General features: G+C 42.9%; 1 protein-coding gene across 50 annotated transcripts in view; it reads left to right on the top strand.

Moving 5' to 3' along the window:
• Epb41l2 (erythrocyte membrane protein band 4.1-like 2) overlaps window positions 1-14925 on the top strand; it is a 174771-nt gene that overhangs the window by 95929 nt on the left and 63917 nt on the right. The window lies entirely within an intron of this gene.

The raw sequence follows: 14925 nt of genomic DNA, 5'->3' as shown, positions 1-14925 counted from the left end.
AATTAGCCAAATTCCTGGCATTCTGTTTTTTTTGAGACAGGGTTTCTCTGTGGCCCTGGCTGTCCTGGAACTTGATCTGTAAATCAGCCTGGCATTGAACCCACAGAGATCTGCGTGCCTCTGTCTCCTGAGTGAGTGCTGGGATTAAAGTCATGTGCTATCACCGGTGGCGTTCATATTTAACAGCTTGCTAAAAACATCTGTGTCTATCTAGTTGAATGGTGCTTTTATTATAGTTGAATATATTCTATTGCCAGGCAAGGATACTTAGGGAGCATTATAATTGTTATATCATCTTTTTTTAATAAACCGTCTAGTCCTTCTACCTGTGCATATATAATAGTTCTGTCATTTGAGGCATTTCAAATATGGAGTAACAAAGAATTAAGACCCCTAATCTCAGTTGGTTCTTGTGTTACAACAAAATACTTTAGAAGAGGTAAATTTTAAAGAATAGAGTTCAGCGATTTTCAGCCTGTGGGTCACATCCTGCATATCAGATATTTATACTACAATTCTCAACACTAGCAAAAGGAACAGTGACAATAATGTTACGGTTGGGGTCGCCACAGCATGAGGAACTGTATTAAAGGATCACAGCATTAGGAAGGTTGAGAACCCCCGGATAGACTGAAAATGATCAGGGTATCAGTGGATCGGCGTGTGTGGGTGGCCTCCTGTTTTTAAGATGGCCTCTTTCTGCTGATCCCTCATGTGCCCTGGAGGAGTAAAACTGCTGCTCAGGGTCAGAGGAGGCTAGCAGCTCCTTTAATGTCTTGTCTGAGTGCACGAAGATCAGTCATGAAGATGGAACCCTCATGACTTGTTAGGAGGCTCCACCTCCTAATACATGGTTAAGCCCAAGGCCAAGAGACACAAGGGTGTCCAGTTTCTCCATACCTATTCAGTATCATGCTTGAAGTCATAGCAGGAGCAGTGAGACAGCTGAGAGATCAAGGTACAAGTAGTAAAGGAAGAAGTCAAAGCATCTTGATTTGCTGTGATTTTATACTTAAAGGACCCTAACTAACACTTAGCAGGAAACTCCAGCAGATAAGTACAGAATCCACTCCAGGGATACTCCCCTCCCCTCCCCTCCCCTCCCCTCCCCTCCCCTCCCCTCCCCTCCCCTCCCCTCCCCTCCCCTCCCCTCCCCCCCTCTCCCCTCCCCCCCTCTCCCCTCTCCCCTCCCCTCTCCTCCCATATATTTTTGTTGCAAATGTACTGTTATTTCCCCCCAAAACCAACAACTAAGTTTTGTTTACTGAATATTTCTTTTTTACTTTGTAATATTTTCCCCTTTGCTTACTCAGCATGCCCCCCCCCCAGCCCATTCCTGTGTTTTTCTAATTTTTGAGTTTAATACTTAGAAATACTGCTTTTTCTGGCTCTTAATTTCACCTTCTAGTATTTTCTATAGCGTTACAGTTTATTTTGACTTTGGAATTTTTCATGAGTATGATTTAGAATTTGGACATGTGGGGAGAATCTTCCTTTTTTTTCAGAATCCCAGTTTTTAGTTATATTGTGCTAAGAATGGGGTCTAAAGTAGAGATTCTGCTATGCCTAAGATCACTTAAACCAGGATATCCGGTCAGCATGGGTAAGCATGGCATTCTTTTATTTATACAGCTTTGGATCTGTCCTTGATCCAATTAAGTATGTTTGTCTTTTGTCTGTGTGGTTTAACAGCATTGACTACTGATTTCTAAGTGTGTTAAAACGGCTGCATTCATTTCATAATTTGCCTTAGTATTCCTGTAAATTTATATTTTCTGAAGTCTTAGGCTAGATCAGTAACTTCAGAGTTACATATTGTTGGCAGTTTTCCTGATCATTTGTTATACCTTAAGTCCATTTTATTAGGTACCGATATTACTGTAGGGAGTTGCTTTGGTTAGGAATTGCCTGCTTCACCACCTGCCGTTCCTTTTAAATGGAAGTAACCAGTTTTTAAATTTATCTTGTAACTGGTGGGTTTACACAGGTTTTCTCATAGCCCAGATGCCTATGACTGTATCTCCCTCCTGCGTTTGCGGTGTCTTCGTTTACTTGTGCCCCACGTTTCTTGTTTTTCCTTGGGAAGTGTCTGTCTTTTAGGCACACTGGTTTGAGTTCGCCTCTCCTGTGCCTGTGTCAGCGTGTGTAGAGATCTCTGACCTAGCTTTAGAATACTACCAAGTAAACGAGTAGCTGGTCTTGTGCGGTTGCTTCTGTTGTTTGCAGAAAGTCAGTTTGTTGTGCTTCCTCAAAGCAGAGCTTAGACAGTACCCAAGGCTAAACGCTGCAGCTCACCTCTCATTCACCAGGAATTAAGCTTATTGGGGAAGCATAAGAGTCTCGAAACTTTATGAGAGTATTCATTTATATTCTCTTTTTCCTTAATATGGGATTGTTTAACATGCTATTTTAAGAAGAAACTTTTGAAGACAGTAGGTCGTAAATCAGCATTACAGCAGCTGTGTTGAGGGAATGCCTTACTCTTCTCAGGTACAAAGCAAAACAGAACAGGGCAGACACTCCTGGGGCTGTCCTGCAGCGGACGTTAGGCACCGACTGCTCCTTGAGCTGTTGAGCAGGACTTAAATCTGACGTATTCACCTCTTCCTAGTAGATGTTGGAGTAGTGCAGAAGCTACGTGCTGGATCTCCTTGTTGCAATTAATGTTTCTTTCATCTAATTTTCTTCTCACTGTGGTTGCTTGGCAACCTTAATTTGGATGTCTCCTCAGACCTACTGTTTGCTCTTCAGGAGTGGAGTGCAGAGGTGGGTGAGCCATAGTTGGGTGCTCTCATGCTTCCTGTCTAGTGCTGGCCTCAACTCCTGGGTGATGTGTTGAAGCTGCCCATCTGTGCGTCTGCAGATCTACACCGGAAATTAGTGTCTGAGTGCTGCTTGAGGAAGTGTGTGTGTGTGTGTGAATCTAGCTGTTAGTGAATTTTTGAGCAGTTGGGAAAGGCACATCCAGCCCAAGGCATGCAGGGGTTTTTGTGGCTTGGGAGAAAATTGTATTTCTCTCGTCTTCCATGTCCGTATGGACTGTGTCTGGTTTTCAGTTCTTAGGTTCTGTGACATGCCAGGAGAGAGGACCTAATCATTTCTCCCCCACAGAGGTAGAGGGACACCAACCAGAAGCATATGGTGCTGCACACCTTTAATCCCACTTCTCTGAGAGGCAGAGGCAGGCCTGTGAGGAGTTCTAGTTTAGCCAGGGCTATACAGAGAAACTCTGTCTTAAAACAAACACTGCACACCTTTAATCCCACTTCTCTGAGAGGCCTCCTCAGGTCTATGAGGAGTTCCAGTTTAGCCAGGGCTATACAGAGAAACTCTGTCTTAAAACAAACACAAAGAAAAGAGAAGTGAGCAACTGTAGGAAATCCACATGGGATGTCTAGATTCACACGGTCTTTATAGAATAGAGAAGATTTGGAAGACCTCAAATACTGGTATAAGATTGAAACTAACCCCAGACCCGAGGGGCCGGGAACAGTGGGTCGGAAAAGGCCAAGATGCCAGTTAGGATTTGGAAAATGTTAGCTGTGTTGTTGCAGTAGCGGAGGGGTAGGTGTTAAAAATTCACCGCACTGGTCCATGCACGGATGGCCCCGTGTGGGTGACAGTTATATGATTTGTTTGAGGCACTGGGCCACTTGGGCAAGTTGCAGTCTGCATTACCTATCAGTGTTTTTGTCACTGAAGAGTCCATTTTTGACTGTCTGATGTGACACTATTATATTGAATATCTTTAATGTTAGGAAACTTAATTCTGTAAGATTGGTTTGTCCTGTCATCTCTTCTCATTAGATCACTCGGCATAGAATGAACATTCAGGTTATGTGTAATGCACTCATACACATACATATTATATATTATTTTTACTGTTTTTTAACTGTATTAATATGTTCATTTCTATATACCCATCAATATTCATTCTTCCCCTATGTGTGTAGGAGAGGAATGGATAGTGAAAAGAACACACACAGTTTTCTTTCTCTCTTTCTCTCTTTTTCTTTCTCTTTTCCTTCCCTTCCCTTCTCTTCTCTTCTCTTCTCTTCTCTTCCCTTTTCTTCTCTTCTCTTCCCTTTTCTTTTCTTTTCTTTTCTTTTCTTTTCTTTTCTTTTCTTTTCTGATATGGGCTTAACTATGTTATCAAGGATGGTCTCAAACTCCTTAGCTGAGGACATTCTCCCTCAGCCTCCCCCACCCAGTATCTGGGACAGTAGAATACATGTGACTTCCCTTACTATTTTGTTTTTGGGTTTTTTCTTTTTCTTTTTGGCTGTTTCAAAATTCTTTTTCTCTCAAGGACCCCCTGAATCTGTCCCTTCTGCTCCGGAGCCCCAGGATGAAGACAGCTGCCAAATAGACTGGCTTCAAAAACTTTGTCACCTTTGAAGTTGGTTTTCCTCTGAGAAAGGAGAGGCCAGTTAAGATTAACAGGTTGAAGAATGTCTCACACATTTGCCAGACTCCCAGAAGGTGGAAATGACAAGCAAAGATTGGATACAGTGCATTAGACACTGTCTAAGCTCAGAGGGCCCCGTGGGAATGGTTTGACAGTGTGCACTCAGTTATGTGTTCTCTGGCTTAGGAAGCGGTAGTTCACGGCGACTTCATGCATTTATTTCCTTCTATCCAAAGCTTACTGTATCTTCATGCATTTGCTTAGACTGTTAAGTACATTTCACTTACTGTCCATGAAAATTGCTTTTATATTTTATTCTAAATTATCATTTGATAAATTGAATTATACACAATTTACACAAAATTTAAATCTTACTTCTGAGGATTGTTATTTTTACTATTATTTTTGAGAAAGGATTTCAAAATATATCTAGCCCTGATTGGCCTAGAGCTCTCCATGTTGTCCAGCTTACAGAGGTCGGCCTGCATCTGTCCCGAGTGCTGAGACTAAAGATGTGCACCACTGTCACCAGTGAGGATTACTGCTTTTAAATGAAGGTCCCATCAGCTTTCATCTCCTTCTGTTGTTTAAGTGACATATGACAACCTATTGGTACCAGAGCTTAAGCTGTGCAGACTTCAGGGTCTTCTGGGTTTTTGCTGTCTCCGCACACTTGGCTGTAGGAGTCTTTATGCTGCTGCTGCAGAAGTCATTTACATACTCCGTGTGCTAAAACAGCAGGGCTCTTTCCTGTAAGGAACAATACAGTGAGGTTTATTTGAAGTCCTGGGGATAGCCAGAGGTTGTGTTTACTTTCTGTTGACTCTTTGTAAGTCTTGGGCAAGTGACTTCCTGCCTTTTCTTCTATTCTCAGATTCAGTAAGAATGAAAATATTTGCTTCCTGTATTTCTAGGATTGAGCTGGATCTTCTACAGCTTGTAAATTGGAGTGTAGTTTTGAAAGTTGGAGAGTGTGGAAGTGGGGAGACTTGAGAAGCATGGGTACGCTTGTATCTGGAGTGAGGCTCACATTCCCCTCTGGCCTGTGCGAGCTTTCCCACGTGTTGACTTTGTCTGAGAATTGAAGGCATTGTTTCAGCCCACACTGGAATGTCAGAACCATTCCTCCTGATTAATGAGTAAGGCAGTTGGAGAGCAGGCTGTCAGCAGAGGACAGAGTGCCGCAAGGTCTCTGTACTTCTCAGGCTGATCCTTACGTTCGCTACCCTTGCCTGCAGGTGTGTCTGTCTACTTTTGCCGCCTCATGCTGGCTTTCACACTACAGTTGTGCCCCTTAAGTTAGCGACATACTTTCAGTGGATCTAGAAGTTGTGATACTCTAAAAACCCCACGTAGATGGGTGGGCGTGGGCGTGTGTATTTACGTCCAGCTTACATGCTGGGAATAATTTATGTGCACGTTTAGAATTCCAGTGACTAGATCCAAATGTAGTTCTCTGACCATTTACTCCTTACAGAAAAGGTTTAAGGTGGTAATTGTGTTGAAGGACTTGATTTCTTTTTAAAAGTGGCAAGGGGTGTCATGCCTTGGAAGTGGTAGAAGCTCTGGTTTCACTTCAAGAATTCAAAGAACCTATAGTTGTAGCAGCTGGTCTCAATTACACCACAAATAGCTGGTCACTGGGGACTGTTAGGTGTTGACCCCAGGCTATCTTCCCTCCCCTGTGCAAACGAAATGATCTCATCCTTCACATCCTGAGTTGTCTGCTCTCCTATAAAGTTCCCGGTCATAGGTCATATCCTCTCTCTTTTTGTGTTCCTCAGCTATATGACTCTTGTCTGTCATATCTGATTCCCATCCAGCTCACATACTCTTGGTGTGTTCAGTCATGATTTGAATTCAGCTCATGTGCTGTTAGTGTGTTCAGCCTTGACTGCAAGAGATCCTACTTCTTTTGTTTCCAGATGGGATTAAGGTTGTGCCCGGCTACTTTATAGACTTCATATCCTTCTCTCCTAAGATGTCTGGATAGCATTTGTGTTCCTAATCTCATCTTTCCTCTCTTCACTGCTTCTTCAGTACTTAGGAGCAGTTGGCTGACGTGTAGAAATTTCTCCAGGCCTTACTGAGTGAAAACAGTTCGGTATATTTCTGCAGAAGGCTGTGTAGACCCAGGAGTGAGAGCATTTTACAGAAGGGAGCCTTCTGGAGTTGGCAGCCTGCAGGGAACTGTGAGAATTCTTCACTTTTCCTGAAGTAGTAAATCTCTGACTGGGTTGGGCTTGGAAGGGTGAATCAGTGATGCCTTATTCCAACTTTCTTTCTTTAATAATGTCTCCTCTTGAAAGGATGATTTTGAATTTTGAGTAGTCATGCAAGTCTCTAATACTCTTTGCACTTTGGGTTTTAAAATACCAGGTGGTTTTTTTTTTTTTGTTTTTGTTTTGTTTTGTTTTTTTTTTTTTTTTGGGACAGTTGCTGCATTTTGAAAGCAATGAACTTTCCATTTGAAAGTAACTTAGAGGGCTGGAGAGATGGCTCAGTGGTTAAGAACACCCGACTGTTCTTCCAGAGGTCATGAGTTCAATTCCCAGCAACCACATGGTGGCTCACAACCATCTGTGAAGAGATCCGATGCCCTCTTCTGGTGTATCTGAAGACAGCTACAGTGTACTTATATATAATAAAATAAATCTTTAAAAAAAAAAAAAAGAAAGAAAGAAAGTAACTTAGAGTTGTGAGTTTTTGACCCTTTCTCCTGGCACTGGGTTGAGTCTGTGGTGTTAGCTTTGCCTGTGCCCACTTGTTGGTAGTGAATGACGAAAAGAGCTATCATGGAGGACAGGACTGTTCCTGGTAGGAGGAGGAGACTGACTGTAGGTATGAAGGAGAGCATAGCTAGAGACGGGGGCATCTGGGGCAGTCCAGAGTGAGCCTGACCCTGACCCTGGCCATGTTAGGAGACCGGGGAGAGGAGAGCCAGGGGTCAGGAGAGTAAGGGTAGACAGAAGGGCCGAGGAACCAAAACAGCTGGATTTTATAGGGAGGGAGCCCAGCCTCTGGGCTGGAGAGTTCAGGGTAGATTTGGGGGTTGCCAGCCATACCTTATAACTACTGATGGGACTGAAGGATTCTGGGAGAAACTGGCATCACAGTTAACCATTTGCGACCTAATTAGGTTTGAGACCTAATTGGTTGCCATTTCTTTGGGATATTTTTCTCTTTAGAAAATGAAGAACCATTTAAGTTATACTGGGAAAAGTCAGAATAAAATTGGTAAAAGTCTACATAGGGATGTTTTTCTATCTCTAACTATGGAGGGATTAAACAACTTCAAATTCTTGAACAGAGACTATCAAACACCAACAAAAAAAAATGCCAGATTTTTGTCAAAATTTATCATGCAAAGTCCTTGATGCCATCTTTCATGCAGCAACAGAATGCTTTAGGAAGACTTGCTTCCTCTTAACGTCTGTAGAAGGAACGGTATATTAGATAGAGCAGTATATAAGACTCTACTAACACGACACCAAACACCATACACCACCAGCTGGCTTTATGGGGTCAGTGTTGCCATTTTTGAGCTAAGCATGCTTACTTGGGTGGCTTTAACTAGGACTAGTGCCATTATTCAAAGTCACTGAATACATTACTACTAAGTATAGCATCAATAACTTAGTTCTTCACTTTGTAATCTTTTTTTTTATTGGATTTTTTAATTTACATTTCAGATGTTATTCCCTTTCCCAGGAAAGCCCCTTATCCTATCCCCCTCCCCTTCTTCTATAAGGCCCCCCCGCCCCGACATTCCCCTACACTACTGTGTAATCTTACTGAGAGGTGCATTACCATCCATGGGACAGGCTGCAAAGAAGGAAATGTACAGCCCACCTCCTGCCCTTTGAGGCTGCTTTCTGAAGTTTGGTTGGTGTGAATTTCAGTGTGGCAGCGGCTGGGTGAGAGAGAGAGAGAGTGTGTGTGTGTGTGCATTCTCTCATACCTCACCACTAAACTATATATAATAGCTTGTCTAGAGATCAGAGTTAAGTGTGTGTTTTCGGTTCTAAATCCTAGTTTATGTAACATTTTCTATAATTTGTTTTATCACCAGATTTAAATAAACTGGTGGCTCCTTACCTTAAATGTAGCACATATTAAAGTTAGGTTTTTAAAGTCGTTTAAGACTTTGAATTAGTTCTGGCAGGGTTACAACTTCTATTTTGACACTGTTGATCTCTCTCTCTCTCTCTCTCTCTCTCTCTCTCTCCCTCCCCTCTCTCTCTCTCCTCCCCCCCCCCCCCCCAGCTGAAGACTGAACCCAGGGCCCTGTGCTTGCTACACAAGCACTCTACCACTGAGCTGAATCCCCAACCCCCTGTTGCTAGTTTTCTTAAAGATGATTTTATCAGTGTTGATCTTTCATCTTTTTCTTACACATTTCTAGATAATTAAATTATTTTGCATGCTTATTTAATTGGTTAGAATGGAGGGGTTTTTTTTGTCTTAGGAGATGGAAGGATATTCTGTTCAAAATATATTTTTTTGTTTAACTTTTTCCTTGCAATCTGGTTGTTCCTAGGTATCTAAAGGTTCCAGAACCTCCTCAAGTACCCAGAGCCACACAATATAAATTTATTTCTGTAAAGTAGCCTTGTATTTTTGATATGCACATCCTCCTGTAGACTTGAACTTACTGCTGGATCACTTAGAGTTTATAACACAGTGTTGATATAGTGTAAGTACATATTACATTGCATCACTTTAAGAATGAGGACAAAGGAAGATGTGTGTTCAGTTACATGTACTTTTTCTTCTCCAAATAGGGCATTTCTGTAGGCGTCTTCAACTGGGAGGAATTTTTTGAGTACTTGAAATAACCTTTTTTCAATTTTTTTGAATTTTCATCAATGATCAGGGAAACATAAATGACTTATTTACTTGTAGAGTTATGTTTTGAACATATAAAAAAAAAGTCGTTGGCTCTGGTTTCCTTTCGCCAGAAGTTGAATGAACTTTAGAAACAGATTGGGGACAGGTGACTCATTGGCAGGAAAAGAATTCTGACAATCCTGTCCCCAGGCTGGCCCTTTCCCACTTTGTACAGCTTTAGCTCACTTCCTCCGCCCCACAGCGCTAGAGTTCTGTGGGCTCCGTGCATACCTTCGTTCTTGGCCTTTCATATTTGCAGTGCAGTTTTGAGCCAGTGTACAATGCATAGCTCTGGGGAGTAATGTATGGATTGCATTGTGTGCTTCCCGTTACTGGCCTCTTGGCCCACAATGACGGCCCTGTGGAGGGGCCCACACAGAGACAGGGATGGTGTTTGATAACTGCCATGGTGTGTGGCATCCTCTGCAATATGCAGGGTAAGCAGTTGCCCAAATTCCTCCAAGTTGGGGGGGGGCTCCAGAAATGTCCCATTTTGGCTTCAGTAACAAATGCCACAGATAACAGCACAGACCCAGAGCCCTGAGCTCAGGCTTACATCTCAGTCTGCTTTCCTTTAGCTGGGGGCCGAGTAAAGCATTTCTGAAAACACATGTAAATCAGCTTACTGTATCTTCTTTGCATGTCTCCAATATATTATGCAGCTTCTACCAAAACAAACAAACAAACAAAACCAAAAATTCTGGGCTGGCGAGATGTCTCAGCCCGTACAGTGTCAGCACAGAGACCCAGAGTGAAAGGCTAGCCATTGCTCCAATAGCCCTGTTAGAGCTGGGCAGACAGGCAGAGGATCCCTGGGATTTGCTGGTCAGAAGTTTAGCTGGACCCAGTGGGCTTCGGATTCAGTCGAGACCTCTTCTTCAGAAATGAGGATGAGGAAGACAGCACACACATGTGCATGTGCACCTCTTACCATGTGGGCACACATGCGTGAACTTAAACAGATCAGCCCTACATACAGACACGTAAAATGTCTGATCCGTGCCTGGAGATTAGAGCGGTCTTCTCCACTGCGCCCTTCTTTCCCCTGGTTCTACAGCGATGAGATGCTAATCGGGTTAGCAAGAGGCACATGGGGGATGTGAAGCTTGTTGGAATTTGATATAAAAATGAAATTCTGTTTCCAAATGTGCTTGGTAAGTTTTATGAGCTTTTTTGTGGCCATATTCAGGATTGAACCCAGGGCCTGATGGATGCTGTACCACTGAGGGGGTGGCCCTTTCCTGATGATGTGGTTTTATTGACTGATGGACGACTGTGCTACATCATCAGAACAGAGACTGACAAAGTTTACCTAAGTCATAGCGTAAGAACAGATCCGAAGCCAGGAAGTGCTTCAGTGCTGCCGCTGAGGTCTTAGTGAAGACCTGGCACGACCTGAAAACCCCAGCCAGTGAGCAGATGAGCGTATAAATGTGGGTGTAGCCTGTTCTAGAGAAACGCAGAGTTCTCCAGAGGCAGGCTCTCATTTTACTAAGGAAACACTTACGCAGGCTTGTGGCTGTGTCACCGATTGCGTCTGCCTGTCATCCAGAAAGACTGGACTCTGTACTCAACTCTGCCGGACACAAACCATTCCAGTGCTGTCCTGCTGGGTTTGAGGCAAGACATGCTTTTTCTTAAAGAACCTAGTCACTGAAATCCATCAAATGGGAGGAAGCCAAAGGGTGCCAAGAAAGAACATCTAAATACTAGGAGGTTGGAATAGGTTTTATAGTAGGTGAAAATTCAGAGATTTGCCTAAGAAGCACAGCAGAACGCTGCCGTTCAGAGATGAGTAGAAAAGGCTGGTTCACTGGTTAGGGAGCAGCTGCCAAGCCTCGCCGACCTCAGTTCAGGCTGCAGAGCCCCTCCTGCAAGTTCTTTGACCTCTGTGTGTGCTTTGTGGTGCACACAAAACCCACACAAATACAGTTGTTTTAAATCTAGAGAAAGAACTTTGAGGGTCCTCTTTATCTGGGCCCAAATCACCAAATTATAATGATAGCCCATGAACTAATTAATATATATGTGTATATATATGTATATTTATATATGTGTTTGTATGATTATCATTTTCTCACCTCATTTCCTTCCCACAATACCTCCCATGTCATCCTCGTCCAACCTCCCTCACCCTTCACACTCACCCAAAGCCCCTCTCAAGTGTATGGCCTCCTTTTCTTTGGTTGTTATTGGTATATGTGTGGAGGGAATAATTAGTCTTTCCTAAGGCTGGGCTCCCTCATTGCTTATCCAGTGTCAGGTGGTCAGCCCCGAGATCATTTATGTACAGGCACACATAAGTGGAGTTGGACACGCTTATTTATAGGCATGTATACACTGACTGCTAATTTCTACACGTTGTAAGCAGACGTATTTCATTTCCCTTGATTAGCATTGCGCATTTGTAGTCCTTCCACCTACAGAATTGCAGTCGTTTATAAGAAAACACTCAGGGCACCCAGAACACTGAGGCAAGAGGATTTCACATTTGAGGCCAGCCTGAACTCAAACACAGAAAAACCTACCTCCCTAGACAGAAGTGTAAGTGTTACACTTACAGATACCTATCATTAATTCTACAAAAGATATTCAGAAAAGCAGATGGGAAAACTGGATCATTTCAACTTCCTATGATTTCAAAGGAGGTTGAATTAAATAACGGAAACTTTCGAATCATATTTAACGCCACTTTAATTTTTAGTAGAGCTCAAGTTCTACACAGACCTGTGAATTCATGAAATGGCTCGTGTGTTTTATTAAACATGTTGCACACCTCAGTTAATTCTCTCAGCAACATCTTCAAGTGCTGCTCAATAGGTCACATTTTACTGTCCATTGAGTTCATTGTCCTTCCTAGTTGAATAAAAATTTCTTGACCATTTGTGTTTTATTCGTCATTGTTTCTCCACTGGCTGACACGGGAGCTGCTCGGCCAGTGTATTCAGCCTTCTAGCCCGGCAAACACTGCACCTATGTGTGAATGAGACAGGACTTAGCACCATAGTGACTGCCTGTTCAGTGTACGGTGGCTTCCTGTTTCATATTATGGATCCTGCAGTGTCTCTGAGGAGAAATTCATTCCACTAGGCTTAATGAGCACCAGAGTGAGAAGTAAGACCTCTTAGATACCTGTGTCCTCCATTTCTTCCTCCGAGACTCACATGCAATGTCAAATTCTTGAAGGAGCTGTGTTTTCCTTAGGTACAGTTGCTGGTCCTTGGCGTTTCCATAGCACTGGGGAGTGGAGATTAGGAGTGGAAGTTTAGGCAATGGCTGTGTGTTCTCATTGGCTGCTAAAATATCTCTGTCTTAGGGAGGGTTGGAAGCCTAATAGGAGGAGTGCGGCCTGCTCATTGAGACAGTATTTTGGTTAATTGTGAGATGCGGGCCCAGTCAGAGCAGCTCAGAGTAGAAACTCGGCTGTGGTTGATCCAGATGCTTTGGCATATCCTGTCTCATTAACTCACTGTTACAGATGGTGAGGTGGTTCGTGCTTCTGAGTTACAAGTAGGAAGCTAAGTGGTTTCCCATTGCCATGCCGTCTAGTAACAGGAAAGTTCCTGAGTGATGTGGCCATCCGGGTCTGATTGCAGCCCCCGTGCTGGGCTTGGTGTATTGCTCAGCCTAGGTGCGCTTGGCTGTGGTTGGCTCTGTGGATATGTTCCTCCTAGCCTTTTAGGATAAAATGTCCAGTAGAGCTTGTGTCTGAGAGAGAAACTATTAGAAAGACACAAGTTTACTGGAATGTATTTACTCTATGACATGTATTTATGGACATTATCTTAGATATCTCTTTTAAATGTTCCTAATTTCGGGCTGGAGAGATGACTCAGCCATTAAAGGCTAGGCTCACAACCAAATAAAAATATTCCTAATTTCGAGAACTGTAGCCAGTAGCTACACATTTTAATTTATTTCATGCTAGCCATATACCTTGTGTTACATTCTGTTATTCTCACAGCTGTGGAAACGTGGTGGAGTAAGGTGAATGTCTTGCCTTCAGTCACGTATCTTAAGAGGTAGTGACGTATTTAGTTTTGTATACTGTAATCATGTAAACAGTAGAAACACGTCTCCCATAGTAACTTAACCGTCAGCTGCTGATTGATAATCCACAGTGCAGACATAGCACGTTGCTTATGGAAATATAATTTGTGTGAACTTCTTTCATTTACTGCTGAAATAATAATCATATTTTTGAAATGTTGTTATGAAACAGTTAGAAGTACTAGATTTTATGCCCCAAGATCTCTGTCTGTCTGCCTGCCGCCTTTTTGTCTCCTTATCCCTTTCTCTCTGTGTGTGTAATTGCTATGCACTGCATGAACAGATAGGTTATAGTTTAATAATGGGGTGGCCGAGCCCCCTTTTTATCGGTGCTGCTCTGGTTTCACTGGCTGACTAGTTGTGCTGTCCGTAAGCCTGTCAGGAGGAGACGCCTGTCTGACTGACGCACAGTTAGGACATTTCTGGGTTCTGCATCTTAACAGGAAATGAGAGTGCTTTGTCGCCGGTTAAACAGCAGATACTTCTTCTGTGTCTTCCTGGGGCCTTTAAATCTTTATTAGGTTTCCTAAAGAATGAGTATCCTGAAAATTAGAAATAAAAGTGTAATTTAAATGGAAAAAGCTGGTGTTGTATAAATATCTTACAATGGCAGCAACAAGGAAATAATAAAGCTTCAGTGCTGCCAGCAGTCAGGGTCACAGGGCAGAGTTCATATGAGTTGTGTGAGGTCAATCAGTCAGGGTCACAGGGCGGAGTTCATATGAGTTGTGTGAGGTCACATCAGTCAGGGTCACAGGGCGGAAGTTCATAGGAGTTGTGTGAGGTCACATCAGTCAGGGTCATAGAGTAGAGTTCATAGGAGTTGTGTGAGATCACATCAGTCAGGGTCACAGGGCAGAGTTCATAGGAGTTGTGTGAGGTCACATCAGTCCGGGTCACAGGGCAGAGTTCATAGGAGTTGTGTGAGGTCACATCAGTCAGGGTCATAGAGTAGAGTTCATAGGAGTTGTATGAGATCACATCAGTCAGGGTCACAGGGCAGAGTTCATAGGAGTTGTGTGAGGTCACATCACTCAGGGTCATAGAGTAGAGTTCATAGGAGTTGTGTGAGGTCACATCAGTCAGGGTCACAGGGCAGAGTTCATAGGAGTTGTGTGAGGTCACATCAGTCAGGGTCACAGGGTGGAGTTTATAGGAGTTGTGTGAGGTCTCATCGGATGTTTAGAACAGTTGTGAATCGTGTTCAGGTTTTGAGGGAGAACTTGGGATATAACGTTTTTATTCACATGAGTAGACAAGTACTCAGCAGTTTGCTTTTTAATTTCATTAGTAGTTAGTGAGAGTAGCAATAAAGCAGAATGCATTTGGTTATGGATTTTAGAATCATACTTTGCATCGTTAGGACACTAGAAAATAAATACTTTATATTAATTTGTAATAAATTACTGGTGCTTTTAAAATAATCTTTTAACTTTGTCAGTATACAAAGTAGATTTTATTATGGCGGTTTTCTGAAAAATTTGTCTGCTCTTCTCCCCACTTTCATCCCTTTTGCTCCCACCGCAGCTCCCCACCTTCTCTTGTGCCCCATGTGTCCTCCTTTCCCACCAACCTCC

Source organism: Rattus norvegicus, chromosome 1, assembly GCF_036323735.1.
Source record: "Rattus norvegicus strain BN/NHsdMcwi chromosome 1, GRCr8, whole genome shotgun sequence".
Taxonomy (NCBI): Eukaryota; Metazoa; Chordata; class Mammalia; order Rodentia; family Muridae; genus Rattus; species Rattus norvegicus.
The sequence above is the reverse complement of the archived record's forward strand: the minus strand, read 5'-3'. Positions and strand labels throughout refer to the sequence as shown.